The following is a 19,835-nucleotide window of genomic DNA, read 5'->3' as shown; positions in this document are numbered from 1 at the left end:
CTTTCCTTTTTCTTTCCAAGTTTTGCTCTTGTTGCCCAGGCTAGAGTGCAGTGGCGCGATCTCAGCTCACTGCAACCTCCACCTCCCGGGTTCAAGCCATTCTCCTGCCTCAGCCTCCCAAGTAGCTGGGATTACAGGCATTTGCCACCACGTCTGGCTAATTTTGTCTTTTTAATAGAAACGGGGTTCTCCATGTTGGTCAGGCTGGTCTCGAACTCCTGACCTCGTGATCCGCCCACCTCCACCTCCCAAAGTGCTGGGATTACTGGCATGAGCCACCACACCCGGCCTCATTTTCTAACTTGTTAAGCTGGTTTTTGAGCTTTTATAAATAAGCATTTATGAATATAAATTCCCCTCATAATACTTTGACTATAGCCCATACATTTTGATATGCTGTATTTATGTTTTGCTCACATATAGGTATTTTAAAATATTTGTTATATGTAATATTTGATCCACAAGTTACTGAGAAATGCATTTGTAAATGTCCAACTGTATAAATTTTAAGTTATTCTTCACTGATTTCTAACTTAAGTCCACTTTTCATAAAATATGCCAGCGTGACGCTTGTTGAGATTTGACTCTTTCCTTACTTTGCCATTCCACATCCTCTCCTCCTCACAGGTTCACACAATAGCCTGCAGTCACTGCGTGACTTTCTCTCTCTCCAGTGTTTACCTTTTGGTCTTATTCTCCTGCCACTAAGTCATCCTCTAAATCAACACATTCTAAAAATATTGGCCCATTTACTGTTTCTTGGACATGCCCCGTTTAAGGCCTTAGAAGTTGTTGTTTCTTCTGAAATACTCTTCCCTTAGAAATGCAGATGTCTGTTCTTGCTTCTTCACCCCCCTTAAATGTTGCTCAAAAACTACATTTCCAGGGAGGCTTTTCCTAAACATTCTTCAGCAAGGCCAACTACCTCCCTGTGTTCCTCCTTTGTCTTCTATTTTTCCATAGTACTCACCCCCACGGAATACCATATACATGTTACTACAGTATAAGCTCCATGAGGGCAAGCATTTTTATAAGAATTCATTTTTCTCTTTGTAGCATCCCCTGCAACTCAAAGAGTGCCTGGCACATAAGAAGCACCTGTAACTATTTGTTCAAAATTTTTTTCTCTTTAATCTCTCATGTGCTGTTAGATTTCTCAATCTACCTTTTTGATTCTGTACATTTTTTCTCTATATTTTTGAGACTATGTATTAGTTTTATACAAGGTTGAAACTGTTGTGTGTTATTGGTTAATTTAATGTTTTATGACATAATCTCATAATCCTTTTGCCTAAAATTTAATCTATCTGACATTCTTACCTCTGACCCAGATTTCTTATCATTAGTATTTAATGAGTTTATCTTTTCTCCATTCTTTTACTTTCAACCTTTCTGTGTAGTAATTTCAAGTGTTTCTTTCAAGTATCATTTAGTTAGACTTTATCAAAATCTAATCCTACAAACTCTGTGTTAATGTGTTTATCTCATTTACATATATTGTGATTAATGGTATATTTGCATTTCTTCTGCCATGTTATTTTATAGTTTCTAATTGCCCTGCTCTTTCTTTCTTTTCTTGTTTCTTACTTTGACTTAATGGATTTAAACTTATTTCATCATACTAGTTGGGAGCTTATATATTCTACCCCTATGGTTAGGAGCTACTCTTACATGTTATGTTAAGCTACTCTTAAACATAACATACATACTTGGCATAAAGTCTAAAGTTACTTTATATCTACTTCTACCTTCGTTGAAAACAATTATTACTAAGGTTTCATAATACTAATACTTGTTTAGATTTACCAGCCTGCTTTCTTTTTTAAGATCTTAAAAATTAAAAAAAATTTTTTTGTAGGTACATAGTAGGTGTATATATTTATGGGGTACTTGAGATACTTTGACAGGCATGTAGTAAGCAGTAATCACATCATGGAAAATGGGGTATCCATCCCCTCAAGCATTTATTCTTGGAATTGCAAACAATCCAATTATACTCTTCGAGTTATTTTTTTCTGAAAATCATCTATTTACTATAATACATATAAGACAATCTTAAAATTGTAGTCTGAATTAAGATAACATTTACCAAAGAATTTTTTTCTTTACTACACAAAATATAACCTAGTGAAATTTGCCTGTGCCACCTATTCCGAAAATTTTATCCATAATTTATTGTTCTGGTTATATCTTCACTAACAAAATGTTTATCCCCAACAGCAGCAGTCATTTATAGTAATTCTAGTATCAACATCAAAGGAAAAAAATTGGCTTAAAAATGGTGCAAAAGCCATTTTGGGTTTTAGGATAACACATCACAGGAAAGAACATGAATACAAATTTGTAACATAAACACTCCAAAGAGTTTGTCAGTACCCAAAGCATTTTTATTGTTTTTTTGGATATGTTTTTAAGGGCCACATAAAAATAGACACAAGGAACAAATTAAATTGAAGTCTTAGATTTAAATGTTTGGTTTAAAGAATTTTCTACAACAAATTTCATGTTTATGTATGAAAAGTTATATAAACTTAATGCAAATGTCATGAAGTATTTTCTACACTATACTAAATGTGTTCTCCAAAAGGGAAAAAATTAAAATAGCTAAAATATATTAGATTAAGATTATAAGAACATCATAGATCTTTTGAACATGCATCTGTTTACAGAATTAACAGTCTACAAAATGTTTATTTCATTATGGACCATAAAGAAATGAGTTGGTGACAACTATCCTTTGTACAATATTATCAACTCACTTTAGTCACAAGCATGTCCTTGGTATGTGTGTAAAAGAAATAGGTTCATTTATCCTTCATCAAATCATCCACAGGTTTATTTGTAAGTAAAGATGAAGGTACAGAAATGTGAAATATGTCAAGTGTATTTTTTCTTTCTTTCAAACAACATCCCAAGCATGGCCTCAGTAGCCTGAAATTATAAAATACTTAACTGGGCTTTTACTTATCTACACTGACTGCCAGAATGTAAATTAAGTTGCCCAAATTAGCACATCAAATAACAAAATCAGCCAGAAAGCAGGCTGAAAAGCATTAAATGTTTCATATAGGTGAGTTTTTAAGTCATTTAATTTCTATAGAAAAATTTTATTCACAATATAATGTGACAGAAATTGTCACAGGAATGATATACTGATTGCAATAAGGTTGCATGCAACAGCAGCTTTGTATTTTATAGCTATTTTTGTTTATAAAAATTAAACCTCTCCAGTCATGCCTATCACATAGTCTTAGATTTGTAATGTAAGTGAATAAGGAATACCATCTAGTTCAAAGAGAAAATTTCATTTTGAATGTGAATTATCTGTATGAAATATGAAGTATACTACTGAACCCTGAAACATGCATGTCTAGATTTGCTTTTTGTCCAAATCCAGCCTGTTTGCAATTACTTCCTACTCATATAATACCAAGAGGTTCCGTTTGTAATTGTGGTTGTATCAGCTGAGGTTGCAATGGTGGCGGCAACTGAAGTAGTACCATTGGTTCCACCAACTGTCCTGGGTTTGAAGGTGGTGGAGGAGCCACAGTGTTTATCGTTTCTACAATCTCTCCATTGTAAAAGAAAAACTGACACTGTTGAATGAATGTTTCAACAACAGATTGATGAATCTTAGTAGTAGACAGAAACCCTTGATTTTCAAAATCAGCTCTCATCAAGTTTGGCCAAAAACAGATGGATTAAGTTGTCTGCTGTCATTAGGTTGATTTTATTTTGCTGACTAACCCTGTTCAGATGTGTTATCATGTATCTGAATACATCATAGTTTACAGGATGAAATTTCTTAACAATTTCTTTCAAGGCATGAAGACATTCTGTTTTATCTGGGATTTTTGCTGTTTCCAATAGCTCTGGATGAAGAGAATATGGTATTAAAGGAACTGGAAGATCTGCAAAGAAAGCTTTAAGGGCTCCAGCTACAGCATTTACTGTTACTTCCATTGACGCTAGATTGATATTATGATCTTGATCAAACTGCTTTTGAATATTGTCTTGGTCAGTTTCGTTCCCGCTAACACGGTAGAGTCCTTCAGTACATAACCCTGTATCTTCAATAAATTCCACACATTTCTCAACAAATACTGGTATGGGCTTCTCAGCTGTAACCAGATCCCGGAGGGGCATCCCAAAGTAATTACTTTCCCAATTTCTACATGTTGGTGGATTGAAGGTCTTAGTTTTCTTTTTCTGCTTTTTATCTCCTTTCACTTTGCGGGTTTTCTTCTTCATCTTCCTATCATCTAACTCCTGGTCAGAAGTGATTGCAGGATTACCAATACCTAACCTTTCCAAGTTTCAACAGGAGAAAGAAGTGGATCTTCTTCACTTCCACGATGTCTTCCTTTTCTTTTTGTTTTAGAAGTGGTGAAAGCCTCATCATCACTTGCATCTGAATGTGTTCTCCTATAGTATGACTTGGCTTTACTAAACAAGATTTTAGACTTATATTTGTATTTTGAAGGCCTCCATTCCCCGTGATTTTTTGAGGTTCTATCAGAAAATCCATTTTCTTTATCTCCTTGGGTGTTATTTACAAGTGAGTTTTGAATTTTAATGCGATTTTGACTATCATCTGGGACAATATAAATCTCATCAGAATAGCCCTTCTGTTTGAAAATTGTGTCAATGGGTTCCGCATAGTTATCTGAAGGATCCATATCTTCAGGATGTGCCAAAGGCACCCGGGAAGTCCGCTTTCTTGGATTTTTACCAATACCAGCTTCAATTGTTTTTAAAAAGTTTGGATCCATTTTTTTTCACATTTGTCTTAGGTACAACTACTTTAAGTTTAATAGGTGGAGGCACTTTATGGTTGTGTTCATGGTCATGACAGTTTGGGGTACTATGAATAGAATATTCATTTCCTTGCAAATCTAATCTATATCTGGAATGGTCACTAGGTGTTGGAAGCAACTGTACATCATCCCCAGTTGGACTATAAGGAGGTAGTGCTTCTGTGTCATCATCTGAATCAGGGTAGTTGTTATAGGGAAAAAAGTCTCTGGGAGATGGTAGAAAAACATCTTCACTTTGATGGGTTGATTCCCTTGTATTATCAGACAAATAAGAATTTTCTATCGTATGTTTTTTCTCTAGAACATCACTGAAAAACAGAATAAAGATCTCAGTTTGCCGATGATACTGAGATAAAGAATACAGTGCTGTACATTTAGCAGTGATCTCAGTTGCAATGTGTTCTCCTTCAGTCGTTAATTCTTTGATAGCCTCATTTTCAAAAAAAACCTGCTTGGCTATCAGTAACTGCCACCAGCTGTACAGGAATGTGTCTTGAACTTTTGATAGAAGTGCTCGAAGCATTCCCATTGATGCTTTCCATTTTGCAGAGTAAATTAATATATACCCATGAACTAGTTCATCTTTTCTTACTCCAATTGAAGAGTGGTATGATAATATTGTGGTCTGTATTCGCCTCCTTTTCTCACCAATGATTTTATCAAGCAGTAGGGAATTATTCTGTCCAGCTTGAGCAGCACTGCAAGAATGAGAATCAAGGAAGGGTGAAGGAATAAGATCCACACTAAATGGATCTCCACACATGGCACACATGACAATTCTCAAGTCAGCTTCTGATATGTCCTTATTGGCAGAAACTGGGCTCACCACATCCAAATTGGGCTTAACAGATTCCAGTACTTCTCTTAGAGCTTACTTTATTTGGGTTTCATAAAAATTATGAGGATATGTACCAGCAGGTACATCTACAAAAGGACATTGTAACTTGTTTGCCATCTGCTGCCCTTGGTGCCTGAGAATTGGTAGATTCTTACTAATGGAATCTTTCTGATTAGCCAGAATTAATGTAAATGGAAGATTAGCCAAGTATTTATCTTTTCTGATCTGAGAAGCTTCAGTTCTTATTTTCCTAATAAATTCCCCCAATGAAACTCAATGACTTAATGGAATTAAATACACAGAAGCACCAATGTGGTTTAAAGGCGGCAGTCCATAACTGACTCAAAAGGTAAGGCGAACTGGCCGAAGATCAAGTTCATCAATTTTCCGTCTAAGGCATACTCATCATCAGTGGATTGTGTCCTTATCTCATTTGCTAGTTCTTGGGCAAGGCCAACCTTGCCTAAAATAAAAAGGTTAATTTTATCTATATTGGTACTATCATGATATAATCTTAAGCAGCCGTGATCCAACTATAAAAGACTGCTAGCAAGTAACTGCTCCACTTTGATATCTGTACAATTTTGGTCCCTAAGACACGTTTCTTTAGTGGGATGATAAACAAATCCTATATGCTTAAGTAGAAGAGAGTCCCTATCAGGTGCAAGTTTCTGTAAAGCTTTATGTTTAGGTTCTTCACTCAGAACTGTATGAATTTCACTCATTTTATCTGAACTAGGTGTTGCATTAAGATCTAAATCATAAAAAAGTTCAGAATGCTCAAAAAGCATTTCTTGAAACTTTTCTTTGGCTTTTTCAACTATTTCTCACTGATGCCTACCATATACCTCTTTGCTATCAGCCTCAGTGATATACTTGAAGGCTTCATCCTCCATAACAAAGCACATAACTTCCTCCCATGGCTGTCCAGGTGAAATGACTTGATTTTTTTCCAAAGTCTTTTTGAATTTTTCCTTCATTTCTACCCTCCTCTTCTCGGATATTGGATGTTGTACATGGTTCTGACAGACTTTTTCAGCTTCTAAAGTGCTCAGGAGGTCAAATGGAATCTGCCTGTCATTAATTTTGTCTATATGGTCAGTTTCATCCCAAGGTGTTTTTTCTAGCACCACAAAACATAACTGGAAATCTATTCTCTTTTCCATTAACTTCAAAGCTTCTGACCAATTCAAATGTTCAATCTCTTCTAGACTTGGCAAGAGTGTTAAAAACTCTTCTTGGTAAAGTATTTATATACTCTTCTCTCCTTTTTCTTATAGGTTCCTGTTTAAGTTGTTGTATATGTTTTGAGGATGTATTTCTGGCCTTTCTTTTTCCCTCTAAGTTGATGTATTCTTCATAATCAGGATGATTTTTTTTAATTTATTACTAACAGTTTTCCAAGTTGCATGATAATCTCTCACGGTCTGCACAAGTTTTCAAACTTATCTGTTGCTGTGACAAGTTGTCTCTGTGTTTTATAAGCATCCAAATAGGGAATAATTTTAGGCTTGCTACGAGTTTTATCCAACGTTTGTACCAGTGCAGTGAAACACGTTTCAATGTTGACATTAAATCCTGCTGATGTTTCCACTACAAGAAGCTTCTTTTTGTTTGAAGCAAATGCCTGAACTTCTCTAAGATAATGATCCACGCATTCATCACATTTAGTTGCCGCTATTATTACAGGTATTTTTGATTTTGATAACTGGACAAAAAGGTTATTCACAAATTTAAGTTGATCATCAAATTTCCTATTGCATCCCTGACTTACATCAATGCATAATAAAAATCCATCTACACTGAGCTTCCCTTCAGGCATTTGCTTCTGTTCAAAGTCTTGTTCTAAGCCTAGTTGATCAGTGCAAATGTACATTAGTTTTTCTGCTGACTGCAATCTAGATGCAGCTGCACGTTTTATATATGGTTGCAAATTCACACTCCGATGAGGCAAGAATGTCTGGTCATCAATGAACTGTTAAATGACATGAATTTTGCATTCTACTCCAACTTCACCATTTTGTGTTATGTCACCCCAGTAGTACAAAAAGTGATCATTGTTTACTACTCGTCCTCCAAAGTCAATGGTGCTAAGCACAGAAGTATGCTCTGGATAATATTTATCTGCTTTTGAGCGTGCAAATCTATTGCACAAACAAGACTTTCCAACTCCACAGTTACCTTTGTCTTTTTCAGTCCCAGAGAGTCCAACTACACTGATAGTATAGGATGGGGTACGAGGCTCTTTGTTTTTTGCCATCATAACTCTCTTCTCATGTCTCTACATTCATAAATGTAGATATGAAACCAGATATGCTTCTCATTCTGAAAATAAAATCATCTGAAAATACAGATCCCAAGTTTCAGAACTATTTGGTTCTTTGTATTTCCCTCATTTCTGTGCAGAAACATGTTCAAGATCGTAGAGATCATTTTCCTAACAACGTCGGTCTCCTCTGTCTCTCCTCCTCAACCACAGCGGCCCTGGCTGTGGCTGCCGCAGCAACATTCCTGGGTAGCGCTGCCGCCGCCGCCTCCTCCTCCACTCTCTGCTCGCCTCTCCCCCGGCGCGCTCACCGAGCGGCGCGTCCCTTCAGCCACCTCCCTCCGCCCTCCCCGACACACAGGCCCGGAAACCCTGAGCCCCCGCAGCCTGCTCACCCACCCACCCTCCCTCTCTGCCACCAGCTGCGGCCCCGTCCCTCCCCGCTCTCCCAGCGCCAGCCGCAGCGCCAGGCTCAGTAATGGCGGCCACCCGGGCTCCCTCGCGCTGACCTAAGTTAATTTTTAATGTACAATTAAGGTATTATTGACTATAGTCACCCTGTTGAGCTATCAAATACTGTCTTATTCATTCTAATTATATATGTATGTATGTATGTATGTATGTATGTATATGTATGTTTTGTACCTATTAACCATCCTCACTTCCCTCCTTCACTCCCCACTACCCTTCCTAGCCTCTGGTAATCATCCTTCTGCTCTCTATCTGCATGAGTTCAATTGCTTTGATATTTAGCACCCACAAATAAATGAGAACATGCGAAATTTGACTTTCCAAGTCTGACTTATTTCACCTAACCTAATGACCTCCAGTTCCACCTATGCCGTTGTAAATGACAAGATCTCATTCTTTTTATGTCTGCATAGTACCCCATTGCGTATATGTACCATATTTTCTTTATCCATTTGTCTGTTGATGGACACTTAGGTTGCTTTCAAATCTCAGCTATTGTGAACAGTGCTGCAATGAACACGGAAGTGCAGATATCTCTTCCATACACTGATTTCCTTTCTTTTGGGTATATAACAAGCCGTGAGATTGCTGGGTTATATGGTAGCTCTATTTTGAGTATTTTGAGGAACTTCCAAACTGTTCTCCACAGTGACTGCAATAATTTACATTCTCATCAACAGTGTATGAGGATTCCCTTTTTTCCACATCCTCATGAGCATTTGTTATTGCCCGTCTTTTGGATAAAAGCCATTTTAACTGGAGTGAGATGATATCTCATTGTGGTTTTGATTTGCATTTCTCTGTTGATCAATGATGTTCATCTCCTTTTCATGTGCCTGCTTCCATTTACATGTCTTCTTTTAAGGAATGTCTGTTCAGATCTTTTGCCTATTTTTAAATCAGATTATTATTTTTTCCCTATGGGGTTGTTTGAGCTCCTTATATATTCTGGTTATAAATTCCTTGTCAGATGGGTAGTTTGCAAATATTTCCTCCCCTTCCGTGGGTTGTCTCTTCACTTTATTGACATTTCCTTTGCTGTGCAGAAGCTTTTAAACTTGATGTGATCCCATCTGTTCATTTTTGCTTTAGTTGTCTGTGCTTGTAGGATATTACTCAAGAAATTTTTGCCCAGGCCAATATCCTGGAGAATTCCTTCAATGTTTTCTTGAAGTAATTTCATAGTTTGAGGTCTTAGATTTAAGTCTTTCATCCATTTTGATTTGATTTTTTTGTATATGGTTAGAGATATGAGTCAAGTTTCATTCTTCTGCATTTGGATATCCAGTTTTCCCAGCACCATGTACTGAAGAGACTGTCCTTTCCTCATTGTATGTTCTTGGCACCTTTGTCAAAAATGAGTTCACTTGAGATGTGTGGATTTGTTTCTGGGTTATCTGTTCTGTTCCATTGATTCCTGCTTCTGTTTTTATTCCAGTACCATGCTGTTTTGGTTACTGTAGCTTTGTAGTATAATTTGAAGTCAGGTGATGTGATTCCTCCAGTTTTCCTATTTTTGCTTTGGCTATTCTGGATGTTTTGTGGTTCTACGTAAATTTTAAGATTGCTCTATTTCTGTGAAGAATGTCTGGTATTTTTATAGGGATGGCATTGAATTTGTAGATTGCTTTGAGTAGTACAGACATTTTAACAATATTGATTCTTCCAATCCATGAACGTGAAATACTTTTACACTTTTTTGTGTCCTCTTCAATTTCTTTCATCAGTATTTTATAGTTTTGTTGTAGAAATCTTCCATTTCTTTTTGATTCCTAGGTATTTAATTTTATTTGCTGTTATTGTAAATGGAGTTACTTTTTTGATTTCTTTTCCAGAATGTTCACTTTTGGAATATAGAAATGCTACTGATTTTTGCATGTTAATTTCTGTGGTATCAGTTCTAATGTCTTTTTTTTTCCAACTCTGCAACTTCTCTGAATTTGTTTATCAGTTCTATACTTTCTTTGGAGACTTTGCAGATGATATCAGCTCATATCATCTGCAAACTAGGATAATTTGACTTCTTCCTTTCCAATTTGGATGCCCTTTATGTCCTTCTCTTGTCTGATTGCTCTATCTAGGACTTCCAGTACTATGTTGGATAACAGTGGTGAAAGTGGGCATCGCTGTTGTGTTCCAGATCTTAAAGGATCAGTTTTTCCTCATTCAGTGTGATACTAGCTGTGGGTCTGTCATATATGTCTTTCATTATGTTAAGGTATGTTCCTTCTATGCCTGTTTTTTAAGGATTTTTATCATGAAAGGGTGTTGAATTTTGTCAATTGCAGCACCAATTAAAATGATCACATGGTTTTTGTCCTTCATTCTGTTGATATAATGTACGACATTGATTTATTTGCATATGTTAAAGTGGTCTTATATCCCTGGGGTAAATCCCATTTAGTCATGATGAATATTCTTTCTAATGTATTGTTTAATTCAGTTTGCTAGTATTTTGCTAAGGCCTTTTCTATCAATATTCAACAGAGAGAGTGTCCTGTAGTTTTCTTTTTTGATGTGTCTTTGTCTGGTTTTGGCCTCATAGAAGGAATTTGGAAGTATTTCCTCCTCCTCTACTTTTTAGAATAGTTTGAGTAGGATTGGTATTGGTTCTTTAAATGTTTGGTAGAATTCTGTTGTGAAGCCATCAGGTTCCCAGACTTTTCTTTACTGAGAGACTTTTTATTACAGCTTTGATCTCATTGCTTGTTAATGGTCTGTTCGAGTTTTGGATTCCTTTATGGTTTAACCTTGGTAGGTTGTATATGTCTAGGAATTTACACATTTCCTCTAGATTTTCCAATTTGTTGGCATACAGTTGCTCATACTAGCTACTAATGATCCTTTGTATTTCTGTGGTATCAGTTCTAATGTCTCTATTTTTTTCAACTCTGATTTTATTTATTTGGCTCTGGTCTCTTTTTTTCTTAGTCTCCCTAAAGATTTGTCAATTTTATTTATTGTTTCAAACAACTAAATTTTCATTTCATTGATCTCTTGTACTGTTTTCTTAATTTCAAATTTATTTATTTCTGTGCTGATCTTTATTTTTTTTTCTACTAGTAATTTTGGGTTTGGTTTGCTCTTGTCTTTCTAATTTTTAAAGATGCATTCTTGGCTTATTTATTTGAAGTTTTCTTTCTTTCTTGATGTAGATTTTATAGCTATAAATTTACCTGTTTTTGCTACATTCCATAGGTTTTGGCATGTTGTGTTTCCTTATCATTTGTTTTAAGAAAATTTTCAATTTCCTTCTGATTTCTTCATTGACTCACTGATCATTCTGGGCCATATTGTTTAATTTCCATTGTGTTTATATAGTTTTCAAAATTCCTGTTGTTATTGATTCCTAGTTTTATTCAACTGTGGTCAGAGAAGATGCTTGATAGTATTTCAATTTTTCTGAATGTTTTAAGGCTTGTTTTGTAACTTAACATATGATCTATTCTTGAGAATGATCCATGTGTTGAGGAGAAGAATGTGTATTCTGTGGCCATTGGATGAAATCTTCTGTAAATATATATTAAGTCCATTTGTTCTAAAGTGGAGATTAAGTCTGATGTTTCTTTGTTGATTTTCTGTCTGGAAGATCTGTCCAATACTGAAAGTGAGGTGTTGAAGTCTGCAGCTTTTATTGTATTGAAGTCTATCTTTCTCTTTAGCTCTCATATTATTTGCTTTATATGCCTGGGTGCTCCAGTGTTGGGTGCATATATATTTACAACTGTAATATTCTGTTTCTGAATTGACTCATTTATTATTATATAATAACCTTCTGTGCCTCTTATTACATTTTTTGTCTTGAAGCCTATTTTGTCTGACATAAGTGTAGCTACTCCTTTCTTTTTTTTTGCTTCCATTGTCACGCAATATCTTTTCTCATCCATTTATTTTCAGTCTATGTGTGTCTTTATAGATGAGGTGTGTTTCTTATAGGCAACAGTCATGGGTCTTGCTATTATGTTTATTCAACCACTCTATGTCTTTTGATTGGGAATTTTAGTCCATTTACATTCAATATTATTAATAAGTAAGGACTTGCTTTTGCCATTTTGCTATGTGTTTTCTGGTTGTTTGGTGGTTGTTTTGTTTTTTTCTTCCTTCCTGTCTTCCTTTTAGTGGAGTTGATTTTTGTTGGTGGTATGATTTAATTTCTTGCTTTTTATTTTTTCTGTGCCCATTGTGTATTTTTCAATTTGAGGTTACCATGAAGCTTGAAAAACGATCTTATAACCCATTATTTGAAACTGATGACAACACTAATTGCATAAACAAACAAATAAGCAAACAAGCAAAAATAAAATGAATAAAAACTCTACACTTCAACTTTATCCACTCACTTTTTAACATTTTATGGTTTCTCTTTATGTCTTATTGTACTCTCTACATCTTGAAAAGTTGCTGTAATTATTATTTTTGATTGGTTCATCATTTAGTCTTTCTATTTAAGATAAGAGTATTTTACATAACACAGTTAGAGTATTATTATATTCTGTGTTTTTATGTGCTATTACCAGTGAGTTTTGTACATCCAGATGATTTCTTATTGCTCATTAATGTCATTTTCTGATTGAAGAAATCCCTTTAGCATTTCTTGTAGGACAGGTCTGGTGTTAACAAAATCCCTCAGCTTTTTTTGGTCTGGAAAGGTCTTTATTTCTCCTTCATGTTTGAAGGATTTTTTTTTTTTTTTTTTTTGCCGGAACTATTCTAGGGTAAAGTGTTTTTCCTTCAGCACTTTAAATATGTCATGCCATTCTCTCCTGGCCTATAAAATTTCGACTGAAAAGTCTGCTGCCAGAAGTGTTGAAGCTCAGTTGTACATTATTTGTTTCTTTTCTCTTGCTACTTTTAAGATCCATTCTTTATCCTTGATCTTTGAAGAGTTTGATTATTAAATGTCTTCAAGTAGTCTTCTTCGGGTTAAATCTGCTTGGTGTTCTACAACCTTCTCGTACTTGAATATTGACATATTTCTCTACGTTTGGGAAGTTCTCTATCATTATCCCCTTGAATAAACTTTCTACCCCTATCTCTCTCTCTATCTCCTCTTTAAGGTGAATAATTCTTAGATTTGCCCTTTTGAGGCCATTTTCTAGATCTTGTAAGCATGCTTCATTGTTTTTTTTTTTTTGTCTTCTCTGTGTATTTTCTTTTTTCTTTTGTCTTTTCTGTGTATTTTCGAATAGCCTGTCTTCAAGCTCATTAATTCTTTCTTCTGCTTGATCGATTCTGCTAGTAAGGGACTCTGATGCATTCCTCAGTATGTCAGTTACATTTTTCAACTCCAGAATTTCTGCTCAACTTTTAAAAATAACTTTAATCTCTTTGCTAAATTTATCTGATAGAATTCTGAATTCATCCTCTGTGTTATTTTGAATTTCTTTGAGTTTCCCCAGCACAGCTATTTTGAATTTTCTGTCTGAAAAGTTGCATATCTCTCTTTATTCAGGATTAATCCTTGGGGCTTTGTTTGGTTAATTTCATAGGTCATTTTTTTTTTTTTTTCCTGCATGATCTCGATGCTTGTAGATGTTAGTTGGTGCCAGGGCATTTAAGAGTTAGGCATTTATTGCAGTCTTCACTGTCTAGGCTTGTTTGTTTATACCCATCCTTCTTGGGAAGGCTTTCCAGGTATTCAAAGAGACATGGGCCCCAAACCCAATAACGTTGTGGTTCTTGTAGGCTCAGAGAGGTACAACCTTGGTGGTCTTGGACAAGATCTAGAATAATCATCTGGATTACCAGGCAGAAACTCTTGTTCTTTTCCCTTACCGTCTCCCAAACAAAGTCCCTCTCTCTTTGCTAAGCCTCCTGGAACTGGGGGTGGGCGGACACAAGAACCCTGTGGTCACCAACACTAGGACTGTGCTACTTTAGACCTGAACAGCCAAGCACAGCATTGGGTCTCACCCAAGATCCACTGTAACCACTACCTGGCTACCACCTAGTTCACTCAAGGCCCTAGGGATCTATGATCAGCATGTGGCAAAGCCGGCGATTACTTTGTCTCCTTCAGAGCAGCAAGTTCCCCCAAGCCCTAGGTGGGTCTGGAGATGCTGTCTGGGAGCCACGAATTGAAGTCAAAAACCTTAGAAATTTATCTAGTGTTCTGTTCTACTGTGGCTAAGCTGACACCCAAATAACAAGACAAAGTCTTTCTGACTCTTCTCTCCCTTTCCATAGGCAGAGGAGCCTCTTTCTGTGGCCACCACCACCACTGATCCATGTGGGGTTCTGCCAGGCCACCACCATTGTTCACTTAAAGCCCAAGGTCGCTTTAGTCAGCTTGTGGTGAATGCGCCAGACCTGGGACTCACCCTTCAGGGCCACTGGCTCCCGTTTGGACCAAGGCAGGTCCAGAAATGTTGATCAACAGCCTTGGCCTGGACTCAGGGACCCCAAGAGCCTGCTTGGTGCTCTACCCCATTGTGGTTGAGCTGGTACTAAAGGTGCAAGACTGAGTTCCCTTCGTTTTCCCCCCTACTTTTCTCAAACAGAAGGAGTCTTTCACCATAGTCACCACAGCTGTGGATGTGCTGGGTCACCCCTGAAGCCAGCAAGTCTTAGAGCCCTAGGCCTGTGGTGTATTACCTGGGTATCACTGTTAGTTACTCAGGGCTGATGGCGGAGGGGCTCTATAGTCAGCAAGTGATGAATCCTGCCAGGTCTCTGCTGTGCCAGGGCAGCACTGAGTTCAAAGTAAGGTCCTCCAGTCACTGTGCTCTCCCTCTCCCAACATAGATTTCTCCATACTGTGCAACACTCCCTTAGCCACCCTGGCTGGTGTCTCAGTAGGTCACATGCCCCTCCAGTCCACTGGCCCTGAGCCCCACTCAGCACTAGGACTTGCCTAGAAATCACAGTCCTTGTGGCCTAGACTGCCCCTCAAGTTTACTCAGGGCCCCAGAGCACTCAGCCCACAGTGGTGAGGCTTGCTGGAACTCAAGCTCTGATCACTGGGATGGGTGATTCCTCTCTGGCTAGGGCTGGTCCAGATGCTCCCTCCATGGGCAGATGTCAGTTGAGTACAACCTTGTTCTGCTTTCCACTGTGACAAGGCAGCAGCGAGTTCAATGCAAAACTTCACAATCACTGTGCTCTCCCTCCCTTAAGTGCATAGATTTCCCAGCAGGAGAGAATGAGGGAGGGAGAGCATTGGTGTGTGGAGGCTGTCTTTCCTGCCCTCTTCAACATCTCTTTCTGTGATATGAAGTTAAAATCATGTATTGAAATTGCTCACCTGATCTTTCATTCTTGTGATAGTGCTTTTTGTGTGTAGTTAGTTGTTAAAATTTGGTGTTACTGTGGAGGAACAAATGGTGTAGGCCTCTAGTCCGTCATCCTGCTCTGCCCCTCCCTTTCTAATTTCTTTGCACGCCATTACCTCTTGTATATCAGTCCATCCTAAGAATTGAGATCACTAAAGAATATCCTTTTCCTTAATAAACTACATATTTTAAAATTCCTTTAATAAATTAGGTCTGTTAGTGGAAACTCAGGTTTTATTTGAAAATGCATTTACTTTGCCCTCTTTCTGTCTTTTTTTTTTTATTATACTTTAAGTTCTAGGGTACATGTGCACAACGTGCAGGTTTGTTACATAGGTATACATATGCCATCCTGGTTTGCTGCACCCATTAATTCGTCATTTACATTAGGTATTTCTCCTAATGCTATCCCTCCCCCTGCCTCCCAACCCACGACAGGCCACCATGTATGATGTTCCCTGCCCTGTGTCCAAGAGTTCTCATTGTTCAGTTTCCACCTATGAGTGAGAACATGTGGTGTTTGGTTTTCTGTCCTTGTGAGAGCTGGCTCAGAATGATGGTTTCCAGCTTCATCCATGTCCCTACAAAGGACATGAACTCATCCTTTTTTATGGCTGCATAGCATTCCATGGTGTATATGTGCCACATTTTCTTAATCCAGTCTATCATTGATGGACATTTGGGTTGTTCCAAGTTTTTGCTATTGTGAATAGTGCCACAATAAACATACGTGTGCATGTTTCTTTATAGTAGCATGATTTATTGGGTATATACCCAGTAATGGGATCTCTGGGTCAAATGGTATTTCTAGTTCTAGATCCTTGAGGAATTACCACACTGTCTTCTACAACAGTTGAACTAGCTTACACTCCCACCAACAGTGTAAAAGCATTCCTATTTCTCCACATCCTCTCCAGCATCTGTTTTTTCCTGACTTTTTAATGAACACCATTCTAACTGGTGTGAGATGGTATCTCATTATGGTTTTGATTTGCTTTTCTCTGATGACCAGTGATGATGAGCATTTTTTCATGTGTCTGTTGGCCACGTAAATGTCTTCTTTTGAGAAGTATCTGTTCATATCCTTTGCCCACTTTTTTATGGGGTTGTTTGTTTGTTTCTTGTAAATTTGTTTAAGTTCTTTGTAGATTCTGGGTATTAGCCCTTTGTCAGATGGGTAGATTGCAAAAATTTTCTCCCATTCTGTGGGTTGCCTGTTCACTCTGAGGGTAGTTTCTTTTGCCATGCAGAAGCTCTGTAGTTTAGTTAGATCCCATTTGTCAATTTTGGCTTTTGTTTCCATTGCTGCCAGTGTTTTAGTCATGAAGTCCTTGCCCATGCCTATGTCCTGAATGGTATTGCCTAGGTTTTCTTCTAGGGTTTTTGTGGTTTTAGGTGTAACATTTAAGTCTTTAGTCCATCTTAAATTAATTTTTGTATAAGGTGTAAGGAAGGGATCCAGTTTCAGCTTTCTACATATGGCTAGCCAGTTTTCCCGGCACCATTTATTAAATAGAGAATCCTTTCCCCATTTCTTATTTTTGTCAGGTGAGTCAAAGATCAGACGGTTGTAGATGTGTGTTATTTCTGAGGTCTCTGTTCTGTTCCATTGGTCTGTCTCTCTGTTTGGGTACCAGTACCATGCTGTTTTGATTACTGTAGCCTTGTAGTATAGTTTGAAGTCAGGTAGCATGATACCTCCAGCTTTGTTCTTTTTGCTTAGGATTGTCTTGGCAATGCAGGCTCTTTTTTGGTTCCATATGAAGTTTAATTTTTTCCAGTTCTGTGAAGAAAGTCATTGGTAGCTTGATGGGGATGGTATTGATCTATAAATTACCTTGGGCAGTGTGGCCATTTTCACCATATTGATTCTTCCTATCCATGAGCATGGAATATTCTTCCATTTGTTTGTGTTCTCTTTTATTTCATTGAGCAGTGGTTTGTAGTTTTCCTTGAAGAGGTCCTTCACATCTTTGTAAGTTGGATTCCTAGGTATCTTATTCCCTTTGTAGCAACTGTGAATGGGAATTCACTCATGATTTGGTTCTCTGTTTGTCTATTATTGGTGTGTAGGAATGCTTGTGATTTTTGCACATTGATTTTGTATCCTGAGACTTTGCTGAAGTTGCTTATCAGCTTAAGAAGATTTTGGGCTGAGACGATGGGGTTTTCTAAATATACAATCATGTCATCTGCAAACAGGGACAATTTGACTTCCTCTTTTCCTAATTGAATACCCTTTATTTCTTTCTCTTGCCTGATTGCCCTGGCCAGAACTTCCAACACTGTGTTGAATAGGAGTGGTGAGAGAGGGCATCCCTGTCTTTCGCCAGTTTTCAAAGGGAGTGCTTCCAGTTTTTGCCTGTTCAGTATGATATTGGCTGTGAGTTTGTCATAAATAGCTCTTATTATTTTTAGATACGTCCCATCAATGCCTAATTTATTGACAGTTTTTAGCATGAAGGGCTGCTGAATTTTGTCAAAGGCCTTTTCTGCATCTATTGAGATAATCATGTGGTTTTTGCCATTGGCTCTGTTTATGTGATGGATTACGTTTTTTGATTTGCATATGTTGAACCAGCCTTGCATCCCAGGGATGAAGCCCACTTGATCGTGGTGGATAAGCTTTTTGATGTGCTGCTAGATTCGATTTGCCAGTATTTTATTGAGGATTTTCACATCGATGTTCATCAGGGATACTGGTCTAAAATTCTCTTTTTTATACCCAGCTTTGGTATCAGGATGATGCTGGCTTCATAAAATGAGTTAGGGAGGATTCCCTCTTTTTCTACTGATTGGAATAATTTCAGAAGGAATGGTACCAGCTCCTATTTGTACCTCCAGTAGAATTTGGCTGTGAATCTGTCTGGTTCTGGACTTTTTTTGGTTGGTAGGCTATTAATTATTGCCTCAATTTCAGAGCCTGTTATTGGTCTATTCAGAGATTCAACTTCTTCCTGATTTAGTCTTGGGAGGGTGTATGTGTCCAGGAATTTATCCATTTCTTCTAGATTTTCCAGTTTATTTGCATAGAGGTGTTTATAGTATTCTCCGATGGTAGTTTGTATTTCTGTGGGATCAGTGGTGATATCCCCTTTATTATTTTTTATTGTATCTATTTGATTCTTCTCTTTTTTCTTTATTAGTCTTGCTAGCAGTCTATCAATTTTGTTGATCTCTTCAAAAAATCAGCTCCTGGATTCAATGATTTTTTTGAAGAGTTTTTTGTGTCTTGATGTCCTTCAGTTCTGCTCTGATCTTAGTTATTTCTTGTATTCTGCTAGCTTTTGAATGTGTTTGCTCTTGCTTCTCTAGTTCTTTTCATTGTGATGTTAGGGTGTCAATTTTAGATCTTTCCTGCTTTCTCTTGTGGGCATTTAGTGCTATAAATTTCCCTCTACACACCGCTTTAAATGTGCCCCAGAGATTCTGGTGTGTTTTGTCTTTGTTCTCATTGGTTTCAAAGAACATCTTTATTTCAGCCTTCATTTCATTATTTACCCAGTAGTCATTCAGGAGCAGGTTGTTCAGTTTCCATGTAGTTGTGTGGTTTTGATTGAGTTTCTTAATCCTGAGTTTTAATTTGATTGCACTGTGGTCTGAGAGACAGTTTGTTGTGATTTCTGTTCTTTTTGCTGAGGAGTGTTTTACTTCCAACACACATAGGCTCAAAATAAAGGGATGGAGGAAGATCTACCAAGCAAATGGAAAGCAAAGAAAAGCAGGGGTTGCAATCCTAGTCTCTGATAAAACAGACTTTAAACCAACAAAGATCAGAAGAGACAAAGAAGGCCATTACATAATGGTAAAGGGATCAATTCAACAAGAAGAGCTAACTATCTTAAATATATATGCACCCAATACAGGAGCACCCAGATTCATAAAGCAAGACCTTAGAGACCTACAAAAAGACTTAGACTCCCACACAATAATAATGGGAGACTTTAACATCCCACTGTCAACATTAGACAGGTCAACTAGACAGAAGGTTAACAAGGATATCCAGGACTTCAACTCAGCTCTGCACCAAGCGGACCTAATACACATCTATAGAACCCCCCATCCCAAATCAACAGAATATACATTCTCCTTAGCACCACTTTGCCCTCTTTCTTAACGCACTACACAGCTCTGCATAAAATTCCAGGATGTCAGTTATTTACCCTAAAGAT

At 37.4% G+C, this 19,835-nt stretch overlaps 1 pseudogene; it reads right to left on the bottom strand.

The window, feature by feature from the left end:
- Nucleotides 1–2,648: 2,648 nt before the first annotated feature.
- LOC101125462 (rho GTPase-activating protein 5-like) lies at nt 2,649–7,947 on the bottom strand (annotated as a pseudogene).
- Between the last annotated feature and the right edge of the window lie 11,888 nt (nt 7,948–19,835).

Source organism: Gorilla gorilla, chromosome 6 (genome assembly GCF_029281585.2).
Source record: "Gorilla gorilla gorilla isolate KB3781 chromosome 6, NHGRI_mGorGor1-v2.1_pri, whole genome shotgun sequence".
Classification (NCBI taxonomy): Eukaryota; Metazoa; Chordata; class Mammalia; order Primates; family Hominidae; genus Gorilla; species Gorilla gorilla.
Note: the sequence above shows the minus strand (reverse complement) of the source record. Positions and strands in the feature narration are given on the sequence as shown.